This window comes from Dermacentor variabilis, unplaced genomic scaffold, assembly GCF_050947875.1.
Source record: "Dermacentor variabilis isolate Ectoservices unplaced genomic scaffold, ASM5094787v1 scaffold_17, whole genome shotgun sequence".
Lineage (NCBI taxonomy): Eukaryota > Metazoa > Arthropoda > Arachnida > Ixodida > Ixodidae > Dermacentor > Dermacentor variabilis.
Window position 1 is genome coordinate 4,133,519 of NW_027460335.1, and position 11,482 is coordinate 4,145,000.

Consider the following 11,482-nt stretch of genomic DNA (forward strand, 5'->3'; position numbering starts at 1 on the left):
GTATACATACTCTGCGCACAATAATAGCGAAATAAGGACGTCCCGAGACATCACTCGACTATCTAAAGAGGCTGATGTTTAATTACAGTCGCACACGTGCACGTGAATATCGGACTGAATGTGTAAGGGAATGTTTTAGTGGCAATGGCCATAAAAGAACGACATTTAGCGATCTACCGTGTGTCACCAGTTAACGCTAGCCAAGCTGTTCAACGAAATCAATTATTTGCCTTGAACGTATACGCATTGCACTTTGTAAAAAAACAAATTATGTGAGCAGTTAAGTGAGAACCTCACTCACGGCTACATTATGTACGCCTTCGTATTGAGGAAACCGCGTCATCTAACCTATTGCTCATTTCTATGCCCAAACAAGATTTAGTGCCAGATTTAGACAGAGATGTGGCGCTTGCATTATGATTTCCTTTTTTTTTTTTTTTTGTAGCCAAGAGAAATGGGGCGAATTGCATCGCCGACGATGCCATCGCTTTCTCACAGTTTCAAGAAAAACAGTTAATCGATGCTAACTGGCTCGAGTGACTCTCGAACTTCCGGCTGCGGCGACGCGTGCAGTCTTCGAGGAAGCCTTCGTTCTCCCAATGTCTCGCGTCCTCTCGTCGAACTCACCGGCTTGAGCTGGTGGGCGTGTCGCCGGCAAGCGTCCTTTTGTTCTTAGTCACTGCTGGCTCGCTAGGTGGCGCGCGTGATGAGTGGCTCGAAAGTGGCTCGTCGTTTTTCTCTCGCTCGGCACGGCGCGTATCCTCCTCGACGTGTCGCGCTGGACGCCCCCTTTGCTTCCGGCGCGAATGCGCGCCGCGCGTGAATCACCCGACGAGGCGAGCCAAGGAACACAGATTTGGACGCGCGTCCCCCACTCGCGGCCTGTTATTAGGAGCGCCGCTCCGTAAGCCTGTCTTCTTTGCCTCGTAAAGCGGTGTTGACGGCGCGCGCGAACGGGCCACGCGCCAGCGGCACTCGGTCATGTTTTGCACTTCGTTGAAAGCCAGTCAACTCCCCGTGCCTGCTACCGGGATCGGGTCACTGCGTTTTCCGAACGAAAATCAACGAAGAAAAACGGACGAATGTGTCGGACATTTTCATTCGTTAAAGAAGCACTTTCAATCAGAACCGTACCTATAGGGGGAGGGTTAGCGGGTTCTGACACTCTCCGAAATTATCGCTATGGCGATATATTCTGAGCAAAGTGCATATTTATGCTATTATATATATATATATATATATATATATATATATATATATATATATATATATATATATAGATGTGTGTGTGTGTGTGTGTGTGTGTGTGTGTGTGTGTGTGTGTGTGTGTGTGTCAAAATGTATGTTTGCACTATTAATCTGTCAGCGATGTGCTTGCTTCACTCTGAAAAATCAGATATTTCGTAGTGACTGCCACATGCGCCCCCGATGGTGCTCCTGCCTACCGAAAGTAACTCCTAGGTACAGCTCTGCTTTATACCCTATATGCTGAAGTTCCACGAATTTCTGTCCGCAAGGTTTGCAAATTTTATCAAATAGGCAGCACCCGAAAGTTGGGCGCTGATACATATTTAAGAGATCTCTAGTGCCTTGTGTACTTTCTGTGCTATTATCCGTTCGTTGAATGCCTATGGCCATTCGTCTGGCATTTCTAATAACAACCTTTGGATAATTTCTTAAAATAGTATTTAAACACTATCTAGAGACTTGGGGCCTTACACTTCTTATCGAAGGTTCTCTTATCATGTTTATTGGCAACCCTCTTACTTCGTGTATGCATTTCCTACAGATAGCTTCTGTAGAGTATAGACACTTTATAGACATACGGCCTTACACATTTTGTGGACTCTTGTATATATCCTGTCTATAATAAATCGTACATTCATGCTTTTACAAAGCCTATAACATTATTACTGAACACTTTGTTAGCTACTCTTTAAACGTAGATGTCTAAGCCACTGTGACGCCGAAATTTCCACCAAATTCTGCTTGATCTGAACCAAAGAGAGCTGAAAGAATTTGAAATCCAAAAGTACAGTAGGCGTCAGAAGTTGACGGTCTGTGGTATCTGAGAGAAACATGAATATTTTCTCAACCTGGGCCAGTGCAGCCTGTCATTCGGACTTGCAGACTGCGCTAGTAAAAGCGAACAACATAGCGTTCTCGCGTTTTGCTCGCTATGGCCAGAACCTGCGCGGAAAGTCAGTGTTTTCGCAAACACCACAGTCGATAGTCCTTTCAGAAACTCTGACTGCACGTATGCGTTCGTCGGCGCACATCGGTTGACGAGAAGTTTGTAATGTTTATTGGCTTTGTATACACGATTGTGAGACAGACACGAAGAAGTAAGGGTTTGAAGCTTAGGCAAGGCCATGCCCTGTTGGGTACCCTTCATTTTGGGCAGGTTAAAAGGGGACACGTAAGAAAAACGATATATATATAAATAAACACGAGCGTATGACAATCACTGCAGCGGAAACACCGAAGACGAAGAGAAGACACGAAACGACAGGATCATGCGCCGAATATCAGCTGACGTTTCTTTTATTGGAAAGGAGCGTTTTACACAGACGCCAAGCTTCTCGCGCATGCTCGCCAACTATCCAAAATCGACGTTCTCAAAGGATACCCGTCTTGCTTATGACAGACGCCTACACGCGTACACCTTCAGGAGGGCGCTGGAAACGCTTTGCCGGGAGACAATATTCATGGACCTAGCAGCACGAATGTTGCTGCGATTGGCTGCCTCGAAGGGAGCGCTCGGACCATCTGCTCGTGTTCGTGCGAGAAAGTGAATCAGGTATTCGACTACGACCCATGACGTAGTCACGTGAGGTAGGATCATCTTAAGTACTTGCGGCCAGGTCTGCCAGAGTTAATCCCGCCACAGCCGCCGGGGGGATTACTTTTTACCGAAGCGACGTCCGACACCGGATCTTCTGCGACACGGGGCCCTTAACGACATCGTGTTAATATCAAACTGCGAATGTTTTCGGGCCTTGATACCCGCCGCGGTAGTTTAGCGGCTATAGTGTTGCGTTGCCATCAGGTCGCGGGATCAAATCCCGTCCGCGCCGGCCGCATTTCGACGGAGGCGAGATGCAAGAACGCCCGTGGCCCGTGTGCTGGGGACACCTTGAATACCTCGCGGTGGTAAAAATTAATCCGGAGTCTCGCACTACGGCGTGCCTCATAATCAAATCGTCGTTTTGGCACATGAAACCCCAGAATTCAATTCGATTCGGGGGCCTTTACGGTTGTCGAGTGTGATTCTTATGCGGGCTTTAAGGGTACGGTTGAGTCACTAGAATTTGTAAATCGCGTGACAGTGCTCCCTCCAACGGAACAGCGGTTCACTGCCACGAAGGGCACGCAGGGCCACGTGCAAAGTCCCTCGTATCACGCTCCGGCCGCTGAGCATAATAAAGGACTCGCTCGGGAATGCGTCGTCGAGCGTGCGGCGGTGCCCGAGCAAACCAACTCTTCGTGACAGCGTCTCGTCACCGGAGCTGTTTTTCTCCGGCGGCCCGGTCGCGGCAGCCACGATCTTCGGGCGACGGGCCGGCAAGGTCACGCTCGTCTTCGTGGAAGCCGTCGGTGCAAGCGACGACGAGTTACACACACGCACGGCGTCGCACAAACGATGCCGAGCGTTACTTATACGCTCGCTGGCGCGCGCCTTGCTCGCGCCTTCGTCACGGAGAGCGAGCATTCAAGGCCTCGGTCGCTCTCGGGCAGCAGGCAGCCACGCGCTGTTGGTGCGGGACACACCCGCGAAAGCGAGTCTGTGAATGATTCAAAAGGTCGATGTTGGGCGCGGAGCTGACGGGAAGGAGTCGAAGGGGCGTGAGTGCGAGGATAGACGTATGCGCTCTTATGCGGTTTTGCGAAGAAACAGAAATGGTAAACCGGCCCAACCTTTCGCCAACGGCTCGCAGGAATCCCGGCGAGCGATGCTTTAAGGGCCCAGGACGTACAGCGAGAACGTGTCAGAGACATTCGGCGTGTGCGGGCGAATTCGGAGTGCCCGAGATTACGAAACAGACAAAATGGAAGGGAATAAGGGTTGTAGCTGCCCAATCGGTGACTTCGGCAAATTCGTGCGATACCTAGCGGCGAGCGCAAGAAACCTCACGCGAAGGTTGGTGTCATCCGTAACCGTCGTATTGCGATCGGGGATGCCCTTGTCGAACGATGGAGCCGCCGCCAAAGAAACTCCGCATGAGCAAACAATTTTGGTGCGATTTGTAGTGTTCATCAGCCAGATGAAAGGGCGAGTCTGTCTCCTTTCACAAATTTCCCTCTGCACCATCATATCGACCCTGAAAAACCACATGGATTGCTAATCTCCGCATCGCAAAGCTGTGAAGGCGACAATAGCGGTTGTGTTCGCGACATTCTCATCGAGACAGTATTTCTTTTTTTTTTTTTTTTAGGCAGGAATCGGTTTCTTCTTAGAATCAAGAGAACTCGCACCTGTTACCTGTACGACATGTGCAGTACAGTTCTCCGGCAAACTTCACTGAGTTTGCGCTCGGGCCGTTAGCTCCATGGTGATAATAGAGAGTTTTATATTAGGGGACGCAAGCCGCCTGCGCACGCCAGTGCAAGGTGTCTCCGCATGCGCAGTACCGTCGCCCCTAGTTGTTGCGTACGCAAGCCGCTTGCGTCCCCTAACCTAAAACTCTCCAATGTTCAGCGCATGCTTGTTGCAACATGTAGTTTCATGTGATAGCCGTTGTGGTAATGCAGTTTGTGATGGAAATGTTTCCGCGGCACTCAATCTTTCTTTGGACGAGGCTGTTATCTCGGATACGTGCGTTGCATTACGTGGGGCCACCGTGTCGTACATAAGCGAAAATCGGAATAACCGAGTTTCAGATGCTCCTGAGTAGCGTCGGTAAATCGTTATGCGAAGGTAGAGCACGTACCCGCTAGCATGATTAATAACTGTCGAGTGGCGTCGCAGCGCGTTATCTCTACGACTCGGACACGCTACCCACTTAATTAGTGCAAATGAGCCAACGCTCATTTAAAAATGTACGCTTATCGAAGTAATTTATCAGCTTAGAAGAACTTCTTGTTAGGCGAGTTGGTGCATATCAGCAAACATTTTTACAACTGCGCAAACGACTACAGAGAGCGATAGCACACTAGGACAGGCGCAGACTTGCAACTAATCTTTATTCCACAAAGACCACATATGAGCGCATCTGAGCAATACACCACTGCACGTGCGCGGAGAAAACATATTCACCTAAAAGCTTTCTGTTCAAGCTACACGCAACCTAACTACGTTCATCAATAAACCTCATCTCATTATGATGCAGATAAACTGAGGTGTCGCTGACACAGTCATCTGTCTTCTTTCTAAATATGATACGCCTCGCGTAACTCTCTCGCTCGGCTATCTCGGCTATATAACAATAAGGTGCGTGAATATACGCATGCGTGAGCATGAATTGTCGATTGAGAATAAGGCGAGTGGGCAACTTCCTATTCATTGCTTGGCATGCCCGTGTAAGCCGATCCTGAAAGAAGTGAAGATGGTGTGCCGGTGCCGAGATATCCAAGTGAGAGAGTTACTCGAGGAGTATCATATTAGAAAGAAGAGAGATGATTGTGACAGCGACATCTCAGTTTATCTGTACAACAACCAGATGTGCTTTATTGATGAACGTGGCTATAGGTGTCGTGTTGCTTGAACAGAAAGTTCTTGGGTGATCGTTTTCTCCGCGCATGGGCAGTGGTGTATTTCTAAGTTTTACTCTAAGATGCGCCTGAAGGACATAGGCAGTTACACGTTAGACACAGTCTGGGTAAGATAAAATGCCAGATACTTCAGCTACAGAGGGACATGCAAAATTATATTCACGCAAGAGGTGGGCCAACATTTAGTTTACGCAGAAACATATCTTTTCCCTTTCATTAGCTTACACAGCAGCCATAGGCAGTGGCACGAAGAGAGCGGCGAGTAATCAGTCACGATACGTCCATGCACCACAAGACAAACCTGCGCATGATGTGCAAATCTGTGTTTTTATTGTAAGCGGATCCTCCGTTTTCTTTTCTTTCTTTCTTTTTTTTCTCGTTTCTGTTCTCTGCGAGAGAGACGACGGGCAGTCTACTACAATAACCACGGCCAAGCGAACCTTGCGCGCATTTCGAGTACAAAGTACATAACAAAAGTTTTCTGAACGCACAAGTAGCGGGAAAGCTTCGCCGCAGCCTCGTCGCGCTTGCCGTACTCGGTTTCGCTATAAGGCGCGAAGCTCACTCTTTAGATTCGCTCGCTCTTTAGACTGCAAGGGAGCGCGCAGACGTAAAAGCGCTCGCTCGCCGCACATTGATGCGCATGCTCAGCGGCAACAGTCTGACCGAGCTGCAGGCCACGTTGGGCATGGCGGACTCAACAGGTTGCAGTCTTGTTTTCTGCAGTCCTGGCGTCGCCGGCCGATGCCTCGCACACTCGAAACATCGGTCCATGTATGCCACCGCCTTAACAGTGAATCAAAGCAGCAGAAACGTGCTTGCACTTTTCCGGCAATCTAGCAGTGCACGAGTACTTCGCCTCCCCGACCAATGGGCACCGGAATGCATCCATGATTTGCATCGTGACCTCGTGCGGGTCCGCTGTCACGCCGATGTCTCGCACGCAAAGCGCTATCACCGTCAGCGTTATTACCCACTGTAACTCTCATATAGGGACTAAAACGACGTTCTCGACGTCAACTGCCCGCTGTGCTTCCTTAACACGGCGCGTGCCGACACCAGGAAATAATCAGACAGCGGTGGCAACGACGCGGGAGTCTCGGCGCACCCGCCATGCTGCTCAGTGTAGCCAGACTTCGCAGTACCCCTCCCCCCCCCCCTCTACGTTCGTTTTAGTTTTCGGAATGGTATGCAAATGTTTCCGGCGCACAGTCGAAAACGATAACGGCAAGCCCCATCCTCCGTTTCTATGCTCAGGAAAAATGCAAGAAACGTGTAGTGGGATCTGGTACATTATAGTCCGGAAAACACAAACCTAAGAAACAAATCGTGCATTTTAACGTCTATAGAAACAGTACAGTGGGTTAGGGGAGAAATCGTATGTAGTTTCTTTTTTTAGATTTTTTTCATTGGTGCGATAGAATTGTACATATATGGATTGCTGTCGTATACAGGAGGAGGTCCCGTAGTCAGAGACTGTACGGAGAGCTGCAACGACAAAATATATTACGCAGTTACCGGTTAAAGCGTGCAATATAATTTTAACAATGGCAAGTGCTAATGGAATGAGCACTCTACGATGTTTCGCAGCTAACGCAATAAAATTCAGTGAAGACTGAAGTGAAGATCAGGTATTGTCATTAAGACGGCGGCAAATCTTTGATAGACGAAACAAATTTTTTTGCGCGGACTTGTGCCCACAAGAACAAGTTACACTCAAAGCACATCAATAGCTGCAAGCGCAGTCAGCGGTCGTCGAAACCTGATCAGCGGGTCAAGCGCGTCGGCTTTTATACATGAGTCATCGAAGTCTTCAGAAGAATCACTGGTACCCGCGTGTCTTCCAGAAAGTACTACACAATTCCCGTCCCGCATACAAATAATCAGATTACACAAGATTCAGTGACAATAGACAACGGATAGAACCATCGATAACATTCGCGAAGCTTCCGATACATACAGGCGCGTCCTGCGCTGAGCGATAACGTTTATTAGACGGTGAAACGCGGTCACCAAATAAAGATAAACAAGTACACGTGCCAGTATACACTGCAAAACAAAGATCAGCGAGAAGCCCATAAAAGGCAAGTATAATAACGAAAAGCTCAGAACCATAACAGGCAACAGGTGTGGGCAGGTTAGGAAGTAATATGCTATGAAAACAACAACGCAAAAAAGTGCAACATATGTGTTATACATAAAAAGAACAAGAACTGCGCCGAAAATAGAACAGTACCTTCAGCATCGCTAAAACATGTCCCAGTGCAAAAGAGCTCCATGTAGGGATTCATATTACTTTTGGCACGTGGAGTTCTTTAAAGGGACACTACAGAGAAAAATTATTTCTTCTGCATCAGTAAATTGCTTTTCCACGACACTAAAAAACACCAATGTTACCGCAATAAGACCCTTGGTCAGCCAGAAAAAGCGCAAGAACGATAGACGGGTGGCGACGCCTCCTAGAAGTTCCCGCACCTGGTCGCTGTGACGTCCTGGATTCTGATGGCATCTTTCAGGGCGTACTTATTTATATAGCGATACAGATTGACTACATTGTCTTCTAAAGGAACCATATATTATGCATGTCAAGTTTCGGCAACCTTTGCTCAGCCAACGCGGCCGAAATGCGAAAACATACTTTGGAATCCCTAACGTCACGATGGCGTGCCGGCGTCGGGGTTTCGGCGCAACATTCAAATGCTGATACTTCGAGGTTCATTTTCTCATCTAGTTATCAAACTATTATTTTGAAATGACTGCCTGCAGGGTTCGCAAACGATGCTTTGTTAGTCTAAACTAATTTATTGTTTTGCTTTAGTGTTCCTTTAACGTGCACCTAACGCATGGTACCGCGGAGCTTTCTTGCGTTCAGCTCCCGTGGGAACGCGGCCGCCGTGGCCAGGATCGAACCCGGGACATCGTGCGCGGCATGCCGTGCGTTCCCATAGCCACTGGTTGCGTGCACTTGCCAAATGTCGTTGGTTACTTAAAGCACGCATACACTCGGGTATTCGAACTCTTTAGCACAACGTCATATCGTTCCACCGATACCGGCACCGCTTCCTCCCGTCGCGCATGATGTGCGATAAGCGCTGCGCATGCGCAGAAGGTAGCAGCCGGTACCGGTAGGGGTATCGGCAGAACGGTAACGCTTCATGGTGAAATGCTCTGCTGTGCGAATATTCTACAGCCGACTAGTCGTGCTCTTCTTGTTCCATGTTCGACAAAAAAAGCCTGTTGGACCCTAATGAGTAAGCCCTAATGAGTTATAGAACCAGGCCCAAAGCTTTGTGGAGCGCCATTAATTTAATCGCCTGCCCGCGTTGCCACGAGGAGTGTCGGTAAAGTTTCAGTCATTATTTAGTCCCAAGACAGCACGCTTGTCGTGAGCGTGCTTTGTGTGTGTTTGTGTGTGTGTGTGTGTGTGTGTGCGCGTGTGCGTGTGTGTGTGTGTGTGTGTGTGTGTGTGTGTGTGTGTGTGTGTGTGTGTGTGTGTGTGTGTGTGTGTGTGGTGTGTGTGTGTGTGTGTGTGTGTGTGTGTGTGTGTGTGTGTGTGTGTGTGTGTGTGTGTGTGTGTGTGTGTGTGTGTGTGTGTGTGTGTGTGTGTGTGTGTGTGTGTGTGTGTGTGTCACCGTGTATTGGCCTTAGTTCCCGTAAGCCCCGCGAACTGGGCGTCCAGCCGTAATAGATGCCTTATAACAGGCTGCGTTCGCATCCTCTGCTAACTTAATCACGTGTACACAGCGGAGCACAGCGGTTCCAACAGTGGCTGGAAGTGGCGGTAATATAGATGCCTTTTTTTTCATAAGCTCTCTTAACTCGACGGGGAGTGGTTAAACGAAGCCAACTAACTGCAAACTTTTCAAGGGCTCTAAAGGGCATTAAAAAAAAATCGACCGCATTGAAACAGCCGTATGCAAAATCTCACCCGCTTCGCCCGTCGTGGCACACGTAAACATATACAAACGCACCCGTACACACGCACACGCGCGCTGAGGTTTGCATTACAAAACGGATCCGGTTGCAGGGTCGGTTCGGCGACGCATTTAACGAGGACCGTCGTTTGCCAACAAGGGGGCGCTTCTTGCACCCTAAAATACGTTAATTTGCTGCGTTGCGCTCAAGCTCGCCGAAAAGTTTGCGCCCGTGTGCCGTGCTGCTTCTCCGATGAAGTTGCGGAGAGTGTTCGTGAAGCCACGGCACGAATGGCCGCGTGACCGTCAGTTTCCCGCTTCTGGCACATAACTTGCTTGAATAAACAAATAATGTCGACGGGAATCGGGCACTGCGTGTGGTGATTGTGATATTTTCGTAAGCGGTATTTTAACCATGGTGCTTGTGAACGGCGATATCTCTAAATTTCGTCCGTCTGGTTTCGAGCGACCCTGTGCATCCGTAATTGGCATACTTTAACCTTATTTTGTATACTGGTATTATTGCATAGGAACGATTATCTTCATTTGTACTGATTGTTTTCAGTTTGAAGCTTTGAAAAAATAATAATAAATTATAGGATTTTAAGTGCTAAACTATACCGATCTTATTTTGAGGCACGCAGTAGCCCATCGGGTGCTCCGGAATAATTTTAGCCACGTAACCTTCATTGACGTGCACCTAAGGACCGGTGCAAGAGCATTTTTTTTTTTCATTACGAGCCCATCGGAATGCGACACCCGCGGTCGGGATCGAACCCGCAACCTCGTGTTTCATCGGCGCAGCGTCATAGCCGCCGAGAAACCGTGGCTATACTCATATTCGGTGCTTTTTAGGACCTTCCAAGTTAGAGCACATTTGTAGAATTTGCTTTTTTAAGGTGATTACCCATGGTGACCGCTGGCGAACGTTATCTCGGTCTACTGAAAGCATGGTGAAAGCTGCCGTGATTTTTTAATATGCTCAATATGCCATTATGATATTAATTATTGCTAAGCACAATACACCTAACTGTACCTCGGAAATGTGAGTTTAGAATGCAACACAATTACGACAAATTAAACGCAGGTGTAATGGCTGTCTCAGGCTGTCTCAATATATAAAGCTGTAAAATTGTAGGTAAACCCATCTACTACCCATGATTACCGTTATATTAACGACTGCAGCGCTGGATTTTTTCCATGATATCAGTATGAAACTCTATACGTTCAGGGATACAGCGGCGCATAGCAGAAGAGATAAAATTCCTGAATTATGTATCACCACCTGAAGCTGAAACCAACTTCCCTGGGTTCTTCTCTTTGACATTGTTCTCTGTAGAGCAGTGCGAAATAACGTCTACAATTTCCATAACTAAAGTTGGAGTCGGGGCCCGTTTTGCGGTTATTGGCTTCCACGCACACCACGTCGTTTTGTGACCCACCAAAAGATCGGCCATCACACTTTTTCTAGAGTAGGGGTGCTGGGAAAAGTGTAAGCCGATTTTTTTTTTTCAAGAGGAGGCCGCAGGACTCCTTCACGCGCTGTAAGTAGTCGATGGTTAGACCCTGCACTGACTGCGCCCTGAGGAACATTGGTGTAACTACTGTGCTTGTTTTGTTCTTATCTTGGTATCAGTGATGCTTCTCTTGAATTGGCGTTAACTATGACCCCCATTGGGTGATTTTGCCGCGTCCCTTTACCTTGGTTTGCTACAAGCACGACTCTTAAGTTACATCCCCATGCCTGTGTCTATACATTTTGCCTCCTGTTTGGTCAAGGCGTGTCAGTCGTCCTTCTTGAGTGTTGGCTGATATGTACGTGATCTTGATTCTGTTTCTGGTGTGTCCGATTGCGA